Here is a 21,282-nt window from a genome sequence, read left to right on the forward strand (position 1 = left end):
TGCTTTTATCCGTTTAAACATTTAAAAGATATAAAAGAGGGTATTCCTTTCATCGGAGCACTATAGAGCACTTTTGTAAATGTGTGATTTGCCTCATTAACTGATTCAAAGAAACGAGTATCGTGCAGTGATTTTTTTTCCTCATAAGCAGCAACAGGAGAAGTTAAAATGACACGTTAAGTTCTTAATATTTGCTCTTATGATATTAGATGGCCACACCCCTAGAAACGCCAGTCACATTAGCGTGCATTATTTCCCTCACGCGCGCTGCTCTCACTCTCACTGTTTCTCTCTCGTTCGAGCGCGCTCATCTCCATCACCCTCTACTGAGAAAAAACCCGCCGGCGCGAAACAGATGGGACGGCATCCGCGGATTTTGCGACCGTTACAGTGCAGAGAATAGCCGTCAAAACTTAACGGACACTGAAAAGAAGTTCATTTTGTCCAGAAGACTTCTGGACTGAGAACTCGAGGACATTTCACGTCTGTTCACGACTAGAAAAGTAAGTTTTGCTTTAGTGACACCGCGTTGAACAGAATTTAAGTGTGTGGAGTGGATTAGTGCGTAAAATTCGTCGAAGAAAAGCTTTTTGTAGGCCTTATTCGACTAATAATAACTTTTATGAATTAGTCAATTATGAATGTTACTCAGTATTCACTGGTTTGGTCACACTTTACACTCATGTTGCAGCCCAGTGTAATTACATAAGTACGGAGTAATATCAAAATAGATATAAAATAGACACTAAACTTAAGAAATGTGTTCATCTTTATTTATATATTTATTTGATGTGACTGCATGGAAGACGCACTGCTGCGGAAGGCTTTATAATGTAATGCGTCCTGCTTTAAACAAAATGTTTTGTGTGTGTATGTAATCTTAAAATGGAAAAATATTCTAGATGATAAATAGTATAGTATAATGTATTTATATTAAATAACAATGCTACTGAAAAGTCATGTAATATAATATCTTATATTTAATCTTTAGCCTTTTAGACGTTTTGATGAGATTAATTTACACGAAGTTGCTCATTTGAGCAAAATAGTAGTTAGGTTAAACGTTGGACTACTTGTTGAAAGGAGAGTTGTGTGACACTGTCAGCCATCATTAGGGAATGATAGATGCATTCATTCATAATACCCTTACTAGACCAAAAAAAAACAACTGTGCTTAAGAGCGTATTTTCATTTGTTTTGAGAAGGTCGACCTTCATCACATTTTATCTTTATGATGATGATTTCATTTGCATAAAAATAGCCCATCTTTCTCTCCTGCTGCATGCTCAGTTGTTGACACAAAAATACCCTTCCCCCAATTAAATTAGTCACTTTTAACAATTACATTATGCAATATTTTTTAAAACAAATATATTTTATAGTGTTAGACCCATTTTTCTCCTTAACCAACTCACCACAATTTATTCAGTAGTTGCCTGAACATATATGGTATATTATTCACAAGTATTCATTAGTTCTTTTAATGATGCCTTTATTTAGTTCCCATATTACTTAGTAGTTTTGAGGTCATTATGCTAATATAAAATAGAATAAAACAGTGTTTGTATATCCATTCTTTATTATTGTCATTTTCATTTGCATAATGTAATATGCAGTGACTGTATAAAAGTGACGTTGAGTTGTCACATGATAGTATATATTAGCCATTCACCAGACCTCCTCATGTACTTATATGGGATGTACCACCAGTCCTTTCTGCTTATAAACTAAACCAGGTAGGACTGGGTTATAACTTGCCTTCTTCAAGTTTGTAGTACTAAAATTAACTGCTTCATATGGGTTGTGCAGTTAGTGATGCTGTCCGTGGTGCTGAAACGTGGATGGCATCATAAAGGCAGCAATCGAGCAATGCATTGCTTCTCCTACTAACAATACATTAGTTCCTCCATACTGTTGGACCATAAACTGAGAACTGAAGTCAGTAATGTAAACAACTGTCCTTTCTTCTGGATAGTTGCACCAATATTTTGCAGGCATCCTCTTGTGTCCATGCATAACAGGAGCTGCTCTGCTGGCAGGGCATATCAAGCTAATCAGAAATGACGTTGTTAGTTGTAGGAGAGTAAGCATGGTTGTAATAAGAAAAAAATGTCTCATACATGGTTTAGCGATTTCAGGATTCTCTTTTTCTGACTGAGATTTTGTGCAGATGTTGGTTTAGCTCTTAAGAGCATATGGAGTCTGTCTCTGTGTCCCAGGTGGTCTTTTGCAAGCGCTTGTGGGAAACTGTTGACCCCTTTTGTCACTCAGCATGTGCATGCTGCTTATTGAGTGTTCTTTGACATGAATAATGAGCAGTGTATTGTTTTAAATAGATTACATGATCCTTTGAATTGTATTTTACATACTGTGAGCACATTTATTAAAAGAATTGCTCACCCCAAATAGAAAATTTGCTGAACATTTACTCCCACTCAGGCCATCCAAGATGTAGATGAGTTTATTTCTTCACCTGAACAGATTCGGAGAATGTAAAATTACGTCAATTGCTCACCAGTGGATCCTCTGCAGTGAATGGGTGCCATCAGAATAAGAGTCCAAACAGCTGATAAAAACATAGCAATTATCCACAAGTAATCCACACGACTCCAGTTCATCAATTAAGTGAATGTAACAATGTCCACCAAGATGTTTTTAACAAACCATTTCTCTAACCATACTATTGCTTTCACCAGTGAAAAAGTAATCTTGTCTGAATCAAGAGATAAATATGCACAGATCAATCACTGTTCATAAACAGTTTTAACAAATATGTTGGTGGATTTTGATGTGAGAGGACAAGAGTGGATGGACTTTTTCACTGGATGAAGCGTTATTATGGATTATGGACTGGTATTTTGACCAGAAGCGACAAACACATAGCTTCACAAGGTGTTGGTGTAGTGGAGTGTACTGGAGTTTTTGTGAAGTTTTTATCAGCTGTTTGGACTCTTAAGTCTGAGGGCATCAATTCACTGCAGAGGTGAGCAAGTGATGCAATGCTGAATTTCTCCAAATCTGTTCCAATGAAGAAATAAACTGATCTTGGATGGACTCAGGATGAGTAAAATTTCAGCAAATTAAAATTTTTGGGTGAACTATTCCTTTAAATCCACTGGTCATGAAGTGAGATTACTTGATATTTTTCTTGCAGATTGCTGGTTTTTCTTCTGTTAGAACAGTCATCCACTGTTATTTTCCCCCAAGAGATGGATTATAACGTTTGACATAGGCCTGGGTGATAAAACGGTATCGATATTTATCTACGGTACACCTTCTTCGATAACGATATAAAAAATGTTCAATATAGTTCACGATATAGGCACGTGCTATGAGTGACACAGACAGCAAACAAACACGAACACATGCTGAATTGAGTGCTGTGCCTGCCTGTGATGAGAAGATTGTGAATAAAAAATAATAATATTACATTTACAGTGGTTAAATAAAAAAAATTTCTATTGCTCTTTGTTTTAAAAAAAGGTTATAAAAAAATGTCAATAATTATCGATACCGAATGATATGAAACATTATATCGTTGATACATTTTTTAGCTGTATCGCCCAGCCCTATTTTGACACATGACATAAATAAATATATCACATAATAAATATTATCACACTTTTGAAAGATATTTAATTGTAATTTGAATTATGGGACTGCGAATGCTGTGAAGTCATGTAATCCGTATTTAAAGGTTTTCTATGACTAGTGTATGTAAATTAAATGCTGCCACTTTTATTGATAGGAATGGTAGAGAGAGAACAGGGTATCACATATAGAGAAGAAGAGGAATGGCTTCAGGAAATGCTGCAAGATTCATGTCGCCTGCTAACCACTAAGTCGGGCTCCTGAATGAGTTTTGTGGACTGACTGACTGTCTTCCATTAAGTAGAGACAGTAAATGTTGCAATAAAGTGGACAGCAGTTTAAGCCAGCAACTTGACTATTATAAATGTTTGTTTGTAGAGGTTTTTTTTTTTTGCATAAGAGGCTTCTTCAGTTTTTATTGTACCTAAAAATGACTCCATTCAGTTGGAAACTTGGCTGATTCATTGGAATCCTGATGCTTTATAAAAGGCAGAAACTTTGCTTAATGAGTCAGTTGTCTGCATAAAGTCTGACATTGTTTTTTTCATCTCTAAGGAATCCAAATGCACATAGAATACAATGTGTATTCACTATTACTTTTAATACATCAACCCTCTACGGACACCTTGGCAGTTGAGTCGCCATTGGCTAGTAAATATTTTTGTTTACTCGCCAGACTGAAATACTATACTTTACCTTAAGGACTTTAAGGACTGCTGACTCCTAATGTTTTTAATTTTCTTCATATTCTGTGTGGTGGCCAGTTCATACTGATAGAAATTAATATTTTCCAATAAGTTTAAACAGATTTTTGCATTTTATGGGCATTTTTACCTTTATAAAGCCATTTTTTCTAAAAGTGTCCATTATCTTTTGAGTCAAATTCTTACATTTAATCAGGGAATTAGAATAATAAGACATTTGGGCTTTTACCAAGCAAATTAAATCAACACAGAAACTGCATCTGAAGTGGCATTTAGATGTATTTACACACATGTATTTTGTTTAATGCAAGACATGAATGCATTTAACCTGCAATTACGAATGCATAAATAATGTTTGATATATTAAACATAAAACGTTGAATACTGATATTTGAAATGATTTAAAACATGGAAAAAATCAAGAAAAGAAAAAAAAAGAAAGAAAGAAAAGGCAGAAATTTGAAATTAAAACTGCCAGCAGGTGGCAGCAAATCACTGTTAATAAGTGAGTCATTGCGATTGAACCGAATCATTTAAACGGTTGATTCATTCAAGAACGAAACACCGTCATGTTGCTCAGAGACACAAAACAGCGCTGTGGCTGTATTCGGAATGATTTTTGTTGGCGAAATAGAGCAAAAACAAGCAATATGGTGTCTAAAACGTAAGTCTCTTAATTAACTTATTGTTTATTGAATTCAATGTCACATTTGTAATCATGGTAATTTTTGGAGAAAAACGGCACTCTTCGTGTGAAATTGAATAACTATATGAAGTGGTATAAATATATAAATTTTCTGCCATCATGTCTTGAATTTGTGATCATTCTAAATGCATTTTAATAGACTGAGTCATGCAGTGAAAGAAAACACACTAAATGCGCACACGCACTAGCCTACGCTCTGTAGGGATGTTTTGAATGGTTTTTGCAAAATACTCGATAATGTCAAATCGCACATCATTAAAACAACAATTACGATATTATCGCAGACGATATATATCGCACACCCCTACACCAAGGATTAACGAGCTTCTGGATTCATGAACATTAATCAGGATGTGTGCGTTCGCTCGAACTGATTTGGCGACTAAATCATTGGACAGTGTCAAGATATAAGAACTAGGGATGCACCAAAATGAAAATTCTTGGCCGAAGCCGAACAAAATGAAACACTGGGCCGAAGGCCGAATACCGAACACGGTTTTTCCACATTTGCATAAATTAAATAGCCAAAATGTGCTTTTTACGGTTTTGTCCTACTTTTCAAATAAAAAATCTATTACAAAACAACTATTTAAAAATATTTACTTAACACTGAACATTTTTTTAACATTCTAGCAGACATTATACCAACAAAGCACAATTGGCAATTTTTGAGACTTGAATCAGGCATGTATTTTTTACTGTACAAATAAAGGCAGCCTTGCTGAGCAGAAGATAATTATTTTAAAACATTAGAATATATTACAGATCCCATTTTGAGCATTATGTGTGAATGTTATAATAAATGTATTAATAGAGTTGTTGTAGGGTAATTATTAATCATCATTATTATTGTCTTTATTTTATTTTACAGAACAACAGTAAAATTACAATACTAACATTTATGAATGTTGATGGAGTTGTTGCTTTTTCTCGGCAGATATATAAATGACTCTCATTACGAATTTGGGAAGATGTTTGTCGCATGTATCACATTGTCACATGCCTTTTAAAAAATTCCCAAAAAGTGTGCTAAGCAACTGATGAGTAACACAGTTTCAGCGCAGATTTTCCTCGCGCTTTGGACTTTGATATATAAATGACTCTCATTACGAATTTGGGAAGATGTTTGTCGCATGTATCACATTGTCACATGCCTTTTAAAAAATTCCCAAAAAGTGTGCTAAGCAACTGATGAGTAACACAGTTTCAGCGCAGATTTTCCTCGCGCTTTGGACTTTGAGCCCTGGCGCCGCAAGCTCGTGCAGCGCTGTCAGAATACATGCAATTCGTGCGTGCATTAGAAAGTATAACATTCTGCAGTTTATTTACTAATCGTTTGTTGCCATTTCGTGATTTCAATCATCATACAGTAGCCTAAACACCAGCAGCATCAGCCACTTTTTCTTCTCATCGGAGACATGTGATGCAGCACTAAACAGTCTCTCGCTGTCGGTGCTTCGTGCTTGTAATGATTTCTGCATCTTTCTCTGATAGTTTTAAATACTTTCACACTGCCGACATGTTTGCTGCATTAGTGCGTGCCTCTATTTGATCGCCGTTAGTCATTGTTCGGTACATATTATTCGGCCTTTTCGCTTATTCGGCCGAACACTGAAAGATATTTTTTTGCCATTTTCGGCCGAATAATTTCGGTTGCCAAACATTCGGTGCATCCCTAATAAGAACATATTTTACTGGTGGGAAATTATCCAGACAGAAAAGCCTGATGGCGTTATTACACTGCAAACGTGACACAGAACCTGCATCTGTATTACCACAAAAAGGTACATTTACATATGCTGTCTATTGCTGTTCAGAAGCATCATAAATGCATTTACATTGAAAATTCAACTGCAGATATAATGCTATGAAATTGAGTATAGAAAAAAAAGAAAATGTAACCGATAATTAAATGCTGTTTAGTATTATTTTAAGTTTAAGGCTGCACTGTTGCTGCATTACTACAGGGCTATTCACATAGAATGTATTCTGGTGTCCACCTCTTTTTTATTTTTTTATTTTTTAAATATGGTTAACAGCCTTAACTGACCTGTTTAAATTTAACCATAACTTTTAACCCTGTAGTCACTTCAGAAAAAAAGTAAAGAGATCAGTATTGATGTCATCAGCTTCAAACTGTAACTTAAACTATGAGTTAATGCAATACTAGCTAATGTTTGTTTGATCAACTCCAGCTGTCAGGAACCAGCATGCTCATTTGTATATTTCTTTGTAGGCCATTAGTGTTGAAGAATTATTACACTGCAAACGTGACACAGAACCTGCATCTGTATTACCACAAAAAGGTAAATTTACATAAGCTGTCTATTGCTGTTCAGAAGCATCATAAATGCATTTACATAGAAAATTCAACTGCAGATATAATGCTATGAAATTGAGTATAGAAAAAAAAGAAAATGTAACCGATAATTAAATACTGTTTAGTATTATTTTAAGTTTAAGGCTGCACTGTTGCTGCATTACTACAGGGCTATTCACTTAGAATGTATTCTGGTGTCCACCTCTTTTTTTATTTTTTTATTTTTTAAATATGGTTAACAGCCTTAACTGACCTGTTTAAGTTTAACCATAACTTTTAACCCTGTAGTCACTTCAGAAAAAAAAGTAAAGAGATCAGTATTGATGTCATCAGCTTCAAACTGTAACTTAAACTATGAGTTAATGCAATACTAGCTAATGTTTGTTTGATCAACTCCAGCTGTCAGGAACTAGCATGCTCATTTGTATATTTCTTTGTAGGCCATTAGTGTTGAAGACTTCAGTCAATAGGTAACTGACCCCTGGGACACTGTTGGCGCTTTTCCACTGCATGGTACGGCACGGCTCGGCTCAGTTTGCGTTTCCACAGCAGTTTAGTACCGCTTTAGAGTGGGTGGGATTATAGACATGTCGTTATAGTTGTGCCGCCTCTACTGCTGCGACCTCCTGAAAAACTTTTTCATTCCACGTTGTCCCATCAAGCTCTCGCTGGATCCGCTCCTCAGCAATCAACGAGAGGAACGTCTGTACTTCCTCAACAGACCACGAAACGGCCATTATTTTGTTGTTTAAAAAAGGTGCGCTCGTTCAAAACTGTTGCGTTCGTTTAAAAAAAGTTGTGTTCGATCCTTGCTGGCTGTGCTGATTTAAAGGGGTCATATGAAGTTGCTAAAAAAGAACATTATTTTGTGTATTTGGTGTAATGAAATGTGTTTATGTGATTTAAGGTTAAAAAAACACATTATTTTCCACACACTGTACATTATTGTTTCTCCTCTATGCCCCGCCTTTCTGAAACGCGTCGATTTTTACAAAGCTCATCGTTCTGAAAAGCGAGGTGTGCTCTGATTGGCCAGCTATCCAGTGCGTTGTGATTGGTCGAATACCTCAAGCATGTGACGGAAATGTTACGCCCCTTACCATACTGTGATGCCGTGTCCTGGTGTGACGAGACAAAACCAATAAAACCCATTATAAACGAGGCATTTGTTGCATCCAGTCGGGACATAATTACTGATTATAATGACTTATACTGTCTTATACACGTAAACATAAAACCATGTCTGCATTTTTGATCGGAGAAACGACAAACAACAAGCGCTACTCTACACTGCTCAAAACTCGCGTTTGAATCATCAGTGGCAAATTCTTTAAATATGAAAGCGTACTTACAGTCTGTGAGTCAGCATTATTTGCTCCCAGGAAGCAGTCCTCGTCCTCCATAAAATGCGTTGCACACATCTGAATATTTGGGTTGAACTGTTCTGGAACAGTATTGTAAATACAACTTAACCACTGATTTCTAGTTGTGTCCTCTTTTAGAAGGCCAAACAAAGTAGTTTCACAGCGTCTCCACGACATGGCGGTGGCGGCAACAATACTACAGTGAGAATCAAAGTTAAGCCTTCTTTCTTTGCGTAATACATTTGGGCGATGTTATGCAAATCTTCTCACACAGTAGGGCTGCACGATATATCGAAATAATCGAAATAACGCAAATGTAAATATGGCAATATGCATATCGCAACGGCGTGCAATATCATAATCATTTTAATAATAGGCTACTTAAATCAAAATGTTGCAAAAGGTCAAAGTTTTAGTTCGACGCATATAGCAGAGAATTGCTTGACGTTAAAAAGAGTTAAGTGCAATAAGTTGCAGAAAACAACTCTTTGCCATCTCGTCTTGCTGTCTGACTCACACCGGAAGCGCGTGCACAAGCCGCATCTCGCACAGCGTCTCTTCAGTTCTGCTGCACACGTGCAAAGCGCGCGCACACAGAGAGAGATGCGTTTCAGACCGAGTTGATTTGTCTTTCGCATCTCCTTATGTTTGAACAGACACATACACACAGAATTATGTCAATAGTACCAGTCTCGACGATCTTTCTCGTAAACGCAGTCGTTTATGTTTTAAATGAATGTTAACAGATGAGAAAGAAATCGGATGTGCATCATTATACTGGATCTGTGCAGTCGGATTTAAAGGGACAGCAGCCTATAAATTTGTGCTGCTGAATATGTCACTAATGTTAACAAAACAACAAAATGGCTATAACAAAGATTAATCTAAATTTAATTCATACAGTGAATACTATGCAGTGTTATTTTACACTTAATTATTATATTTCTGTACCTGAATACTACTGTTTATTTGATCTATGTTTGTAAATTACTTTTTTTTCTTTTTTTTTTACTGATTGTTCATTTGCCTTTAATCATGTTTGAACTTTTTCAGACTATAGTTGTTGCTGTGGTATATGAAGAAGTACTTAAAGTGTGTGGAAAGCAAAGTTACAATGATATAAAATTAGTGTCATTAATTTTTTTGTTTGTATGTTCACATTGATGTTAAATTACATTTTCTGATTTGTGACATTACTTTTTAAGTAATGCTAAAACACTGCTGGTCACTTTCAGAAGTTATAGTGATTCTTTATTTTCCAAGAAAGAATGTGAAACAAATTGGTTATATAATTTTAATTTTTTAATATTTTAAAATATAATTTAAATTGATTTTACACACTTTAAGCAATATCATATCGCATATCGAATATCGCAAATCGCAATTTTTAACAAGGTATCGCATTTTTCTTCAAGATCGCACAGCCCTACCACACAGTGACGTAGACATGTGGGGCATTTAAACGAGCCGTTTTAGGAGGGCGTGGACGAGTCTTAACTTTTATAAAGAATATCTCTTTGGGTTTGAGACTTTAGTCTTTGCAACTTTAGGAATCTTATCTATTCACAAACAGCTTGTAACACTCCAAAGAGAAAGGAAAACTTGAAATCGCATCATATGACCCCTTGAATCTAGCGGGTCTAGTGTCTCGTGTCTCAAGTTCAATGACGCAGGTAGTGGCGATTCTCTCCGGCAAATCAGTGATTAGCAGGGTTTACGCGTCACATTTTGGTAACGGTACGGCTCGCTTGGAACCTCAGCCGAGGTGGTACTGAAAAAAGTACCAGGTACTATACACAGTGGAAAACCCCCCCAAAAGCAAGCCGTGCCGTGCCGTACAGTACCGTTCCATGCAGTGGAAAAGCGCCATGTGTTTGCATTCCTTTGACCTTTCCTGAGAGATAACAACCAAGGAAAGCCTATCTCTCTCTGTGTCTCTAAGTGTATATTGATCTGATAGAGTTGCTAAAAAAAAAATCACACAAAGCTGAAAATGTCACACTATCAGCAAAACTGGAGGAAGCAGCCATATTTTGTCTCACTGAATGATTGTGTGTAAAGTAACTTCTGTTGGCCAAGAGCATGTTAGCTTTAGCAAACTCAGAGATCCATAACTAACTTGTATTTAGTATATTTCTTCTAGTGCTCAAAGTAATCAGCATAAGTGATGATTAACTCTTTCCCCGCCATTGACCAGTTATCTCGTCTTTTAGAAGACAACGCTTCCCCGCCAAAGACGAGTTTTTACGGCTTTTCGTGTTTTCACTGTTATACACTAGGGGGCGCTATTACACATCTTCTGAACGAGTACAAACCCTCCCGAACAAAAACACGTGTACAGGACGGAGAAACGAGAGATCTCTTATGTAAACAGATGCATATGAAAAATAACGCGATCATCAGCAAAGGCAGCATATAAATGAAAACTGCATAATGTTACAGAGTAAAATGTTGATCCAGGAAGGGGTATATGTCTGTGCAAGCTTTGGAGGTGTTGATAGAAGTGATTAGATGTTCCATTCTCTTGTTCTTTATGATTTAAGGATCCATCATCACTGGCAGCACTGTGTCTCATGGGGAGAGACTACAAGAGGTCAGAGCTTTTACTTTAGCATAGTCGTTCTGACAAATTATTCTACAGTATAGTTGTGGCAGGTTTTATTAAGAGAATGATCCTGTTCAGCTCTGCACCACTGAGCAGGATGTAAGATTTAAGCTTTGATACTATTGAATATGTCCCAGCTGGAAGATGTTTTTTAGGCTGCAGGCTTTTTGCCTCTTCCGGGGACAGAGCGATGTGTCCAAAATTGTCCATCACCACAAGTATGTCAATCATCTTTTGGCAGACTATTCCTTACTCCAGTAGTAAAAAGAAGAATAAATACATCTAGGCGTTCAGATATATTGACTGAAGGGAATGGATTCTTTCATTTTCACGAACAACATAGCATACAATGACGTCAAGACCTTCTCAGAGACAAAAGAATAGTAAAACATAGCTAAAGCTCAGCTCTCTGCTGAAAGGGTTACTTGTGGCATGAGGCAACTTCAAAGCTTCTCTCCAGCTGATAGCCTCCATAAATAGCGAATTTGAAGGGGAATTTTAAATCAAAAATGTATTAATATTTCACCTCCGCATTGATTCATGCTTCCACTGAAGACATATTCATCTCTCTGAATCGTTTGTATGAGGAATGACTTTATTCCCATGATCCACGACATAATCTTTTCTCACATGCTTTTTAAACTTTTTTTATAGTGCAGTGTAACATTTCATTATCTTAACACATTCATCATTGTCAATTTAAGTCAGAGAATTACAGCAAAAGAAGTGCATAATGAGACAAGCTATAACAGCTATCTTTTTGATATGCAAACAGTTGTTTTTATGAAACAGAAAGTCTGTTTAATCCACTTACATTTTGGATGCCACCCTCGTGTTGTCTCAAGGGCACACTGTTTTTTGTTCTGCAGCATTTTTGACAACAGATTTATACTGCACTCAAGGTGTCTTGGTGCTCTTTCTTGGTTTCCACCCCAATAAAAATATTCTTTGATTGACAGCGACTGACACATTAAAATGTCCGTGTAAGTTATTGCCTATCTTTATTTGTTTTTTGTAAATTTGGCTGTCACAGGTGCTGTGATTTAATCATATTTGCAAAAGGACACAATGCAACAACACTGGATGATCCAGTGGCCAGAGAGTCACTCTATCAGGACGTGAGTATTTGAACTGCGTTTGATCTATGCAGAGATCAATAAAGAGCAACCTCCTCGAGATCTGACAGGTAGCGTATTTGTACACATAGTTGGAGTTACAGCCCACCCTAGTGTGTAAAAGTTGAATGAAGTGCCTGAGTTTCACTCTTAGAACTATTTAAAAAGGCCTTCTGTACTAGACCAGTCAAAGCCAATTTCATGTTCCTCTTCAGTAATAATGCGCTAGCATACGATTGTGCTGACTCTGTGTGAACAAGTAGCGTGCAAAATATGAATAGAACAAATTAAAAAATAAGTTATAGCCTCCTTATCAAAACCAAAAGCTAGTCTGAACAGGTTCCCCAAAAAGACCCTGTTTGGAGGCTGACAGTAGTGGCTTTTAATTATATATATAATTTTTTACACAATTACATTTCAAAGGAAACACTATGTTGAGTGATCTTTAGATAAATGTCTCGCTGTGGTAAGCACGGCTACTATTATTAATCAATGCGCATTTTTATACAAGGTGATTCATTCAAAGAGGGATGAGACAGATTATGTAGTGAGAAGGAGCAGTTTCATAGATTTACAGAGATGTAGTCTACTTCGTCAGGCAGAACATATCCAACAGATGAATTGAGTGTGCGTGGGATATGTCGTCAAATACTTCCAAGCATATTTGAAAGCTTTAATTCAGAAGGCTATGCTTCCAGTTACCCACACAAAGACCTCATCTTCATGTGCATGTCCATGTAAATGTTCTATTTTAACTGCCTGATCTTAGATGAAAAAGCAAGACATTTCCTTTTTTTCCTCCTAATTCTGAGTGATGAGTGCTGGAATGGGTGGCTCCTAAATTTAGCCTTGTATAACATCATGCTCCCAAACCATGTGCGTTTTCTTTTTTTCACTCGCTGATTTACTGAAACTGTAGAGTGAAATGGCATTGAGGGACTTTGTAACCAAGGCAACAAACAATAGCAGAGCAGAATGGTCAGATTAGTGTGTGAGGAGTGAAGGGCTTAAATTTGAGATTTTTTTTCTATATATTGCTTGGGTGGGAGCCATGATGTGAAACGATTGCCACACTTGACCTCAGGGCTCGCAAAATCGCTAGCCCGATGTCCCGGGGCTATTGTGTTTTCCAGTCGGGCTACCAAAATGTATCACCACCCTGCCACAAAAATAAAATTTTAAAAGGTCTTACTTTTGGGAACGGAAAGACAAGAATCGCGATATGGATTATGAAGATTGAATGTTACACATGTTGAATTGAAGACTGAATGTCAATGAGCACGAAGCGCTTACAATGTGCGCACATTGTAAGCACTTCATGTTAAAAACGGCAAAGCACAAAGTGAAGAGAAATTGATGCGTAGTGTATTATATCTGTGCAACAGTTATTAAGCCTTCAGAACAGTTTTCAATTTCAGTTACTGTGCACGTTAAAAACAATTTATAGTCTTTTCTACGCCCGTGTTTTGTTCTCACAGACACCTGGTAGCAAGTAACAAAACAACATTAAACTCTGGCAAGAAGATAAAGTCCTTTTTGCAAAATCATAGACATGTATTTACAAATCGAGTATAATGGGAACACAGAATGATCTTGGAGAGAGCTTTACCGAGCTGACTGCTGTAACCGAACGCGACCAGGGTTTAAAGGCTGAACGAATGACTGACAGCCACAGCGGAGAAAAGAGTTTGTGTGAACTTTAATGTAAGGACTTAAATATTCATGTGTAGCTCACATTAAGCTATGGTATGGCTTCAGAAGTGACACAGAATAATTTGCACAATCGGGGAAAAAAAAAAAATCTCGGATTTGGATAGGCTCTCTCTGACCGATACCCGATCCGAGAAAAATGGCACTATCGGAGCCGATACCTGATATGAATATCGGATCGGCGCATCCCTATTTATAAGGTATGGCTTCAGAAGTGACACAGAATAATTTGCACAATCGGGGAAAAAAAAAAATCTCGGATTTGGATAGGCTCTCTCTGACCGATACCCGATCCGAGAAAAATGGCACTATCGGAGCCGATACCTGATATGAATATCGGATCGGCGCATCCCTATTTATAAAGCATGCTACTTTCTACCTGGTGTCTGTTAGAACACTTCACTGGAGTAGAGAGCACTATGAATAAACTGTACTTCATGCTCAGAGTAGCTGAAATGTAAAACTTAAAAGAAAAGGCTCAATAAATTATCACACAGATATAATACACCACGCATCAATATCTCTCCCTTTGTGCTTGAACTTTTCTATGCGGAGCACTGCACGCTGTGACTCTGTGTTGCTTCAAGCGCATCATTCTGTGCACGGGATGCGCATAACCTCTTTGTGCTGCTCCGTATAGGAGCCTTTCATGTTATAATACTTTTGCGCAATGAAACATTATTAATAGCCTTTCTTGTTGTCTTATCTATCATATGTTGCTGCCTCATTACTGTGCAATACATTTAAAAGAAATGCCTTTTAAATATATAGTATATTAATTAATATATAAATATATTTCTTGTTTTTCATGAATGTATTTTACAACAATACAAAGAGCAATGTTTAACATTTTACCAGATTTAGCCCTACACTTATTCACTTGTATTGGTTCCCCACTAAATAATGTTTTTTTTTTCACTAAATGTTTAGATTTTATAAAATTATTGTGCACTCGTGATTTTTCTAGAGTAACTTTTGCTACTGAATTATCCACTAACCTAGTATATAGTAGTATTTTTGTCATAGATTATGATTATATATTTAGTCATTTGTTGTTGTTTTTTTACAATGAAGTTATCTATATGTGGTAGATTGTGTTTAACACACAAAAGAGTGATGATCAGATCAACACATTGAGGTATAGAAATTCTACATTGATTTAAAAACAAAAACAAAAAAAACACTGTGCTGGTATCGGATAGGCTTGCCGCAATAGACGGTGCTGACGGTGATACCGGTATTAAGCCGCAACACCGGTTACGTCACTTGCCAACCGCGGCACCGACCCCCAACGTCTTTTTGATTTTTTTATAGAAATAAAAATAATTTAGTTCAGTAAAAGAACAGACACTACAATTAAAAACTGAACGCGGCTGCTCAATGTAGCGTGCAGAACGACAGTCGCATCACGGAGAGTGAGTCAAGCTGACTGACAAGAAGAGTGAGATGAGACAGACAAAACGATTGCGGATTATTTCATTTTCGAAACGAAATGCAAAAGTGCCTGTTTGGCAATATTTTGGATTTTGAAAAGCCTGTTGACTTTTGCTGTTTATCTAAAGTGATTTTGGAAGTTTCTTTTTAAACATTCGTTTCTTATTTAATTGGTTCCACATTGTTTGCTGATTTTTACTTTATTTAAACTTTGTGTCATTTATTTATTTTATTTGACATCAAGGTGTGCCTCCAAGCTTTCTTACTCGTTTTGCTAATAAACGTCCTACGTTTCTTATTTATTTGGTTACATATTATATATGTTTACTTAGCCTATTTCCGGTTTTGTATACCTATTTAAACTTTATGTAAGTTATTTGTTATTTTATATTAGGCATAGCCTGCCCTATAGCATGGTGTATTTGTATTTGTTTTGTTAATAAAAGTTCTATGTTTTATATATACGCTAAAGTGAGTTTGACGTTGTATTTTGTTGTTGCATTCAAGCAATTGACACCTAATTGCCGCTATTTCAAAGTGAAAGTAAAATGAGCACGCTGCTTTTACAAGCTATTATTTGGACCCAAAACCAATGCTCACACGGTGTGATTCCTGACCGCGCCGTGACAATAGCATGGTGTATTTGTATTTGTTTTGTTAATAAAAGTTCTATGTTTTATATATACGCTAAAGTGAGTTTGACGTTGTATTTTGTTGTTGCATTCAAGCAATTGACACCTAATTGCCGCTATTTCAAAGTGAAAGTAAAATGAGCACGCTGCTTTTACAAGCTATTTAAAAGTGAAGGAAAAGAGGGAACGCCCCCGCCCCCACGGTGATACGGTATTACCGGTGTTGTCACACGTCGATTAACCGGTGGGAAAATGTCCTCACCGTCACAACCCTAGTATCGGATTGGTATCGGCCGATACTCTGTATTTCTGGTATCGGATCGGGATCTGTTCTGAAAAAGTGGTATCAAGTCAGCCCTAATTTCTGCGTGACTTTGTTGTGATCAGAAAGATTTTAAAGTCTGGTAATGTATGATCCTCAGTCGTTTATTGTATGATGTCTAACATTTTAAAATCTTTTCAGATTTTAAAAGTCGTGTGGTGTGTCCCAGCCTTAAGTTGGCCTCCAAAGAAAAAGTGGTCAAAAAGATTCACAAACTCACTAGTTATCAGTCTTTATTTGTCTGATGATTCCTGTGCTGATTAAACTCACTGAATCTGTCAGAGTGGTTACTGAATCAACTCACTAAATTTGACTCACTGAACTGTGTGAGCTGACATCATCATTTTCAACAATTTCTTAAGATTAAGCAAAATTACTTAAGGTTCAAAATCAGCCCTGACTGGTTTTTACCTTTGGTATAATCTGTGTGACATTGTTGAGATCTCTTCTGAGTAGGGCTGGGCGATATGGCCAAAAAAATTATCACAATAATAATTTTTTAAATATCAACCGATATCGATAATTATCAAGATACATTTCAAATCTTAATTTTTTTTTTCAAGTTTAAAGGCAGATTTTTGCTGCTAAGTGAAAGTTGTAGAAACCAGATTGTTAAAGGGGTCATAAGATGCGTAGGGATGTGACGGTCGCCGTGACAACCGCGTCACCGGGGTTGTCTGCCACCAGCGGTAGTGCACGTGATGTCACGCACTCTTTTAACAAGCATATTTTTTATTTATATTTAGATATATAAATATAATTATTTTATTTAGACTATAAATCTATGGTAATTCACAAATGACCTCAAACGCCATACACAGCATTTCCTTTAGATTGGCAGGTTTGAGCGCAGGAAAATCCAGTTTATGCATTCAGCAAATTAATTTTCTTTTGGGCGATAGACCTTGTTGGGAAACCAAATACTACATCGCCGATCTGGAGCCATCTCCATCCATGTCACCCATCCGTGTTTGTACAAGTTCCCGTGATCGCAAATGCCTGACTGGTCAGGTTTGGTGAGACTTTCTCCAAACTGGCCAAATACAAACGAGACAGCGATAAATGAAAGATGCTAACAAGAAATGTAGCAACGATTCCTATTTCAATGAGAGCACGTGCAGATGAGGAGTTAATGTGCCGCTTGCTTGACGGCGGAACAGTGAACAGTGTCTACACCACCGCGTCGCAACAGGTTGAGTCTGTCTAGTGTCTACACAGGACATTTGAACTCTTGTGTCAGTACCTCATAAATAGGATGAGGCAGTTTACTGTTGGGAATTTGTCATGTCGTATCGTGCAGCATCCAGTGTAGCATCACTGATTATAATGAGTTTTATGGTATTTTGTCTTATACTGCCACTCGCGTCCGGCAGTTTACTGTTGGGAATTTGTCATGTCGTATCGTGCAGCATCCAGTGTAGCATCACTGATTATAATGAGTTTTATGGTATTTTGTCTTATACTGCCACTTATACTTATACTTATACCTCTTATACTTATACTCGCGTCCGGTAGACAGGGTGTATTTAACTTTCTTATTTAGGCTACTTTCTACTCCGTGCGCGTCACTTCTGAGCGGCTCATGCGCAAAGCTGACCTCATACGTAATTCCCCCGGAACTGCTTCTGTTTTACAACAGTGAGCGCAAGCTAGATTCAAGTGATTATTACATTTTGAATATAGATATTTTTCTTACAAAAACGCATTGATTCGCTACAGGAGGCCTTTGTTCACCCCCCCCAGAGCCATGTGAGACACTTTTTTTATGGAAGGGTGCTTTTTATTTCACGTCTTTTGAACAGAAGCAATGCAACATCCACTGAGTGCAACGATAGAGCTTGAAAGATCAAAGACAATTTTTTATATAACTCCGACTGGATTAGTCTGAAAGAAGAAAGTTATATACACCTAGGATGCATCGGGGGTCAGTAAAACGCAGCCTGATTTTCATTTTTGGGTGAACTAACCCTATAAGTTGTATTTACAACACTGTTCCAGAACAGTTCAACACAAATATTCAGATGTGTGTAGCGAATTTTATGGAGGATGAGGACTGTTTCCTGAACCAGTAGCCTACAATGCTTCTGTGCACAAAGGCTGTTTCTATGAAGTGGGGCAGTTCCAACTTTGCAAGGACAGTCTGGTGCTTCTGACTCACAGCCTGTAAGTACGTTTTTTATATTTAAAGAATTTGCCACTGACTATTCAAACACGAATTTTGAGCAGTGTAGAGTAGGCTTGTTGTTCCCTTTCGGTCGGTCACTCTCGACGTCACGTCGGATGACTGACGAATTGGGATCTCGCTTAGAGAGACCATTCTACTTCCAGTGTAAACTAAACGAGCCAATGCACATTGGCATGCGATTATTGCATCCAGCTGCCACTGATCACAGCGTGAGTATAAGTAGGCAGCAGATGCAGCGCATATTCAGTTTTTTGCTTCGGAGCCGAGCGGTTCTATCGTTTTGCTCCTGACCTTCTGCTTAGAGAAAAGAAAGCTACAGTCAAGCACGCTCTTCGTGGGCTCTCGTGCTGGTGGTACGGCGCTTCAGCAGTGGTGGTTTCCCGTGTCGAGTGGGTTGCACACATCAGACTGCACTACCCCTGTGTGTGTGGCAGATGGCCATCTCCCCTGTGCGCTTCAGCACACTAAAAGAGCAATTTCCATCTAAAAGAGCTTCACGGGTGGAACGTATTTTTAAAGACACGTATTTTTAAAGATGTCTTACCAGCCGTGTGTTTCTGGGTGTGGTCGTTACCTGGCGCCGGGTGATGGTCACGATCGCTGCTTCTCGTGTCTGGGCATGAAGCACACTGAGGTGGCTTTCGTGGATGACTCATGCTCCCATTGCGGGGGTATGACCATCTCGGAGTTGCGGACCAGACTCCATTACCGGCAAGGGGGCAGAGTGCTCGTGCCACTGCCTAGATCTGGGGTTCCCTCTGGTGGCAGCCGGGGGCGCCCTTTTTCTGTCAGTGGGCGGACTGGTCTTACGGTCACGGTAAGGAATTCCCCTCTGGGGATTCCCCATCCCGCTGGCACTTTGAAACCAGTGGAGCTCTCGAAAGAGTAGGCTAGACCCTCCCGGGGGGTACCACCTGTTTCTTCCGAGGCTCTCCCCAACAATCGGATGTCGATTGCAGCATCGGAGGGTGAGCCAGACATTTCTGGGGATGAAGATACGCCAGCGGTGCCAGATACAAACCCAGAAATGATGGCTATGCTTTCCCAGGCCGCCGAGAGTGTTGGGCTCGAGTGGAATCTTCCACCACGTCCCGAACCCTCAAGGTTGGACGATTAGTTTCTCGGGGTGGCTTGCGCTGGTTCTCAGGGCCCCACCCCAGTGCCTTTCTTCACGAAGGTGCATGATGAGATCACTGGGTCACTGCCAGAAACCGGCCCAGTGGCTCATTCTCCCTCACCACCCTTGATGGGGGTCCAGCGCGGGGGTACACGGGAGTCAAGAATCGAGCGGCAAGGAACCAAAACTCCATCGGTGACAGAATGGAGAAAAAACCTTGGGAGAAACCAGGCTCAGTCGGGGGCCCGGTCTCCTTCTGACCAGACGAACCAGCAGTACGGAAAAATCTATTTAAGACGTAATAAAACAGATGATGAATAATATTAACAGCAATTATTATATGATGCAATCAAACTTATAGCAAAATGTGGGAGTTCCCCAGGTGGAGGATGCAATTGTGTCCAAATGCCGCTACCACTTGGCGGGGCAAACCGTTGCTCCCCTCCCGGGCCTGTAGGCACTCGTAGGCCCTGATCGGCAGTGCTTACACGGCCTGTGGAGAAGCTACGTCCGCCTTACACGCTTCGCCGTTGTTGCAAGTGCACCAGGCCAAGGCACTGAGGGACTTGCACGAGGGTGGTCACGACCCGGAAGTTCTCAAGGAACTCTGCATCGCGACAAACCTCGAGCTACGAGCAACGAAGGTTACGGTGCGGTCTCTGGGTCGTGCGATGTCCAATATGGTGGTCCAGGAGTGCCATCTCTGGCTGTGTCTGGCCGACATGCGTGAGACAGACAAGACACGATTCTTGAACGCCCCCGTGTCCCAGACCGGCCTTTTCAGTCTGGGTCGTGCGATGTCCACTATGGTGGTCCAGGAGTGCCATCTCTGGCTGTGTCTGGCCGACATGCGTGAGACAGACAAGACACGATTCTTGAACGCCCCCGTGTCCCAGACCGGCCTTTTCAGCGACATGGTGGAGAACTTCGCCCAGCAGTTCTCCGCTGCCCAAAAGCAGACTAAGGCCATCATGTCCCGGCGTGCAGCTGCTGCCTCCACCCGGCCACCAGTGGCAGCGCCTCAGGCCGCGACTGGTCAGTGGTACCCAAATACTTGACAAAAGAGCAAATTCCTTCTATCTCTGGGTCTCCAGAGGGGACGGGTTGTTGTGGACGATCCAGTGCCATATCACACTCACCCTCCTCTCTCGCCAGTGAGCAGCAGTGGGCGGATCGGGAGGACGAACCAACGGACTACCCACGCACCCTCTGCTCAAACGCAGGTCAGTGTTACACACCACCCAGACCCCGCCTCGGACCGGCTGTAGTTCCGTTGATGCCACTTTCGCGGTGTCTGGGAGCCTGGCTAGAGCTACCCAGCCCGTCTCGATGGCTCCTTTGAACAGTCAGGCTCGGCTATGCGATTCAGTTCGCCCGTCGCATGTCGCAACTCGCCCGCAACCTCCTCCTCTGGAATCAGCTGGTTTGGAGACTGTAGCGTCTGGAACACTCCAACACACAATATATATTTTGTTAG

The 21,282-nt window shown here is 39.2% G+C and overlaps 1 protein-coding gene across 1 annotated transcript in view; it reads left to right on the forward strand.

Moving 5' to 3' along the window:
• Nucleotides 1-309: 309 nt before the first annotated feature.
• Nucleotides 310-21,282, forward strand: part of LOC107572221 (caM kinase-like vesicle-associated protein) — a 66,271-nt gene continuing 45,298 nt past the window's right edge. Inside the window, exon 1 of the mRNA XM_016258650.1 lies at nucleotides 310-503. The gene's annotated coding sequence lies outside the window, so the exon portion shown is untranslated. The remainder of the gene's footprint in view (nucleotides 504-21,282) is intronic.

Source organism: Sinocyclocheilus grahami, unplaced genomic scaffold, assembly GCF_001515645.1.
Source record: "Sinocyclocheilus grahami isolate Dianchi unplaced genomic scaffold, SAMN03320097.WGS_v1.1 scaffold1719.1, whole genome shotgun sequence".
Lineage (NCBI taxonomy): Eukaryota > Metazoa > Chordata > Actinopteri > Cypriniformes > Cyprinidae > Sinocyclocheilus > Sinocyclocheilus grahami.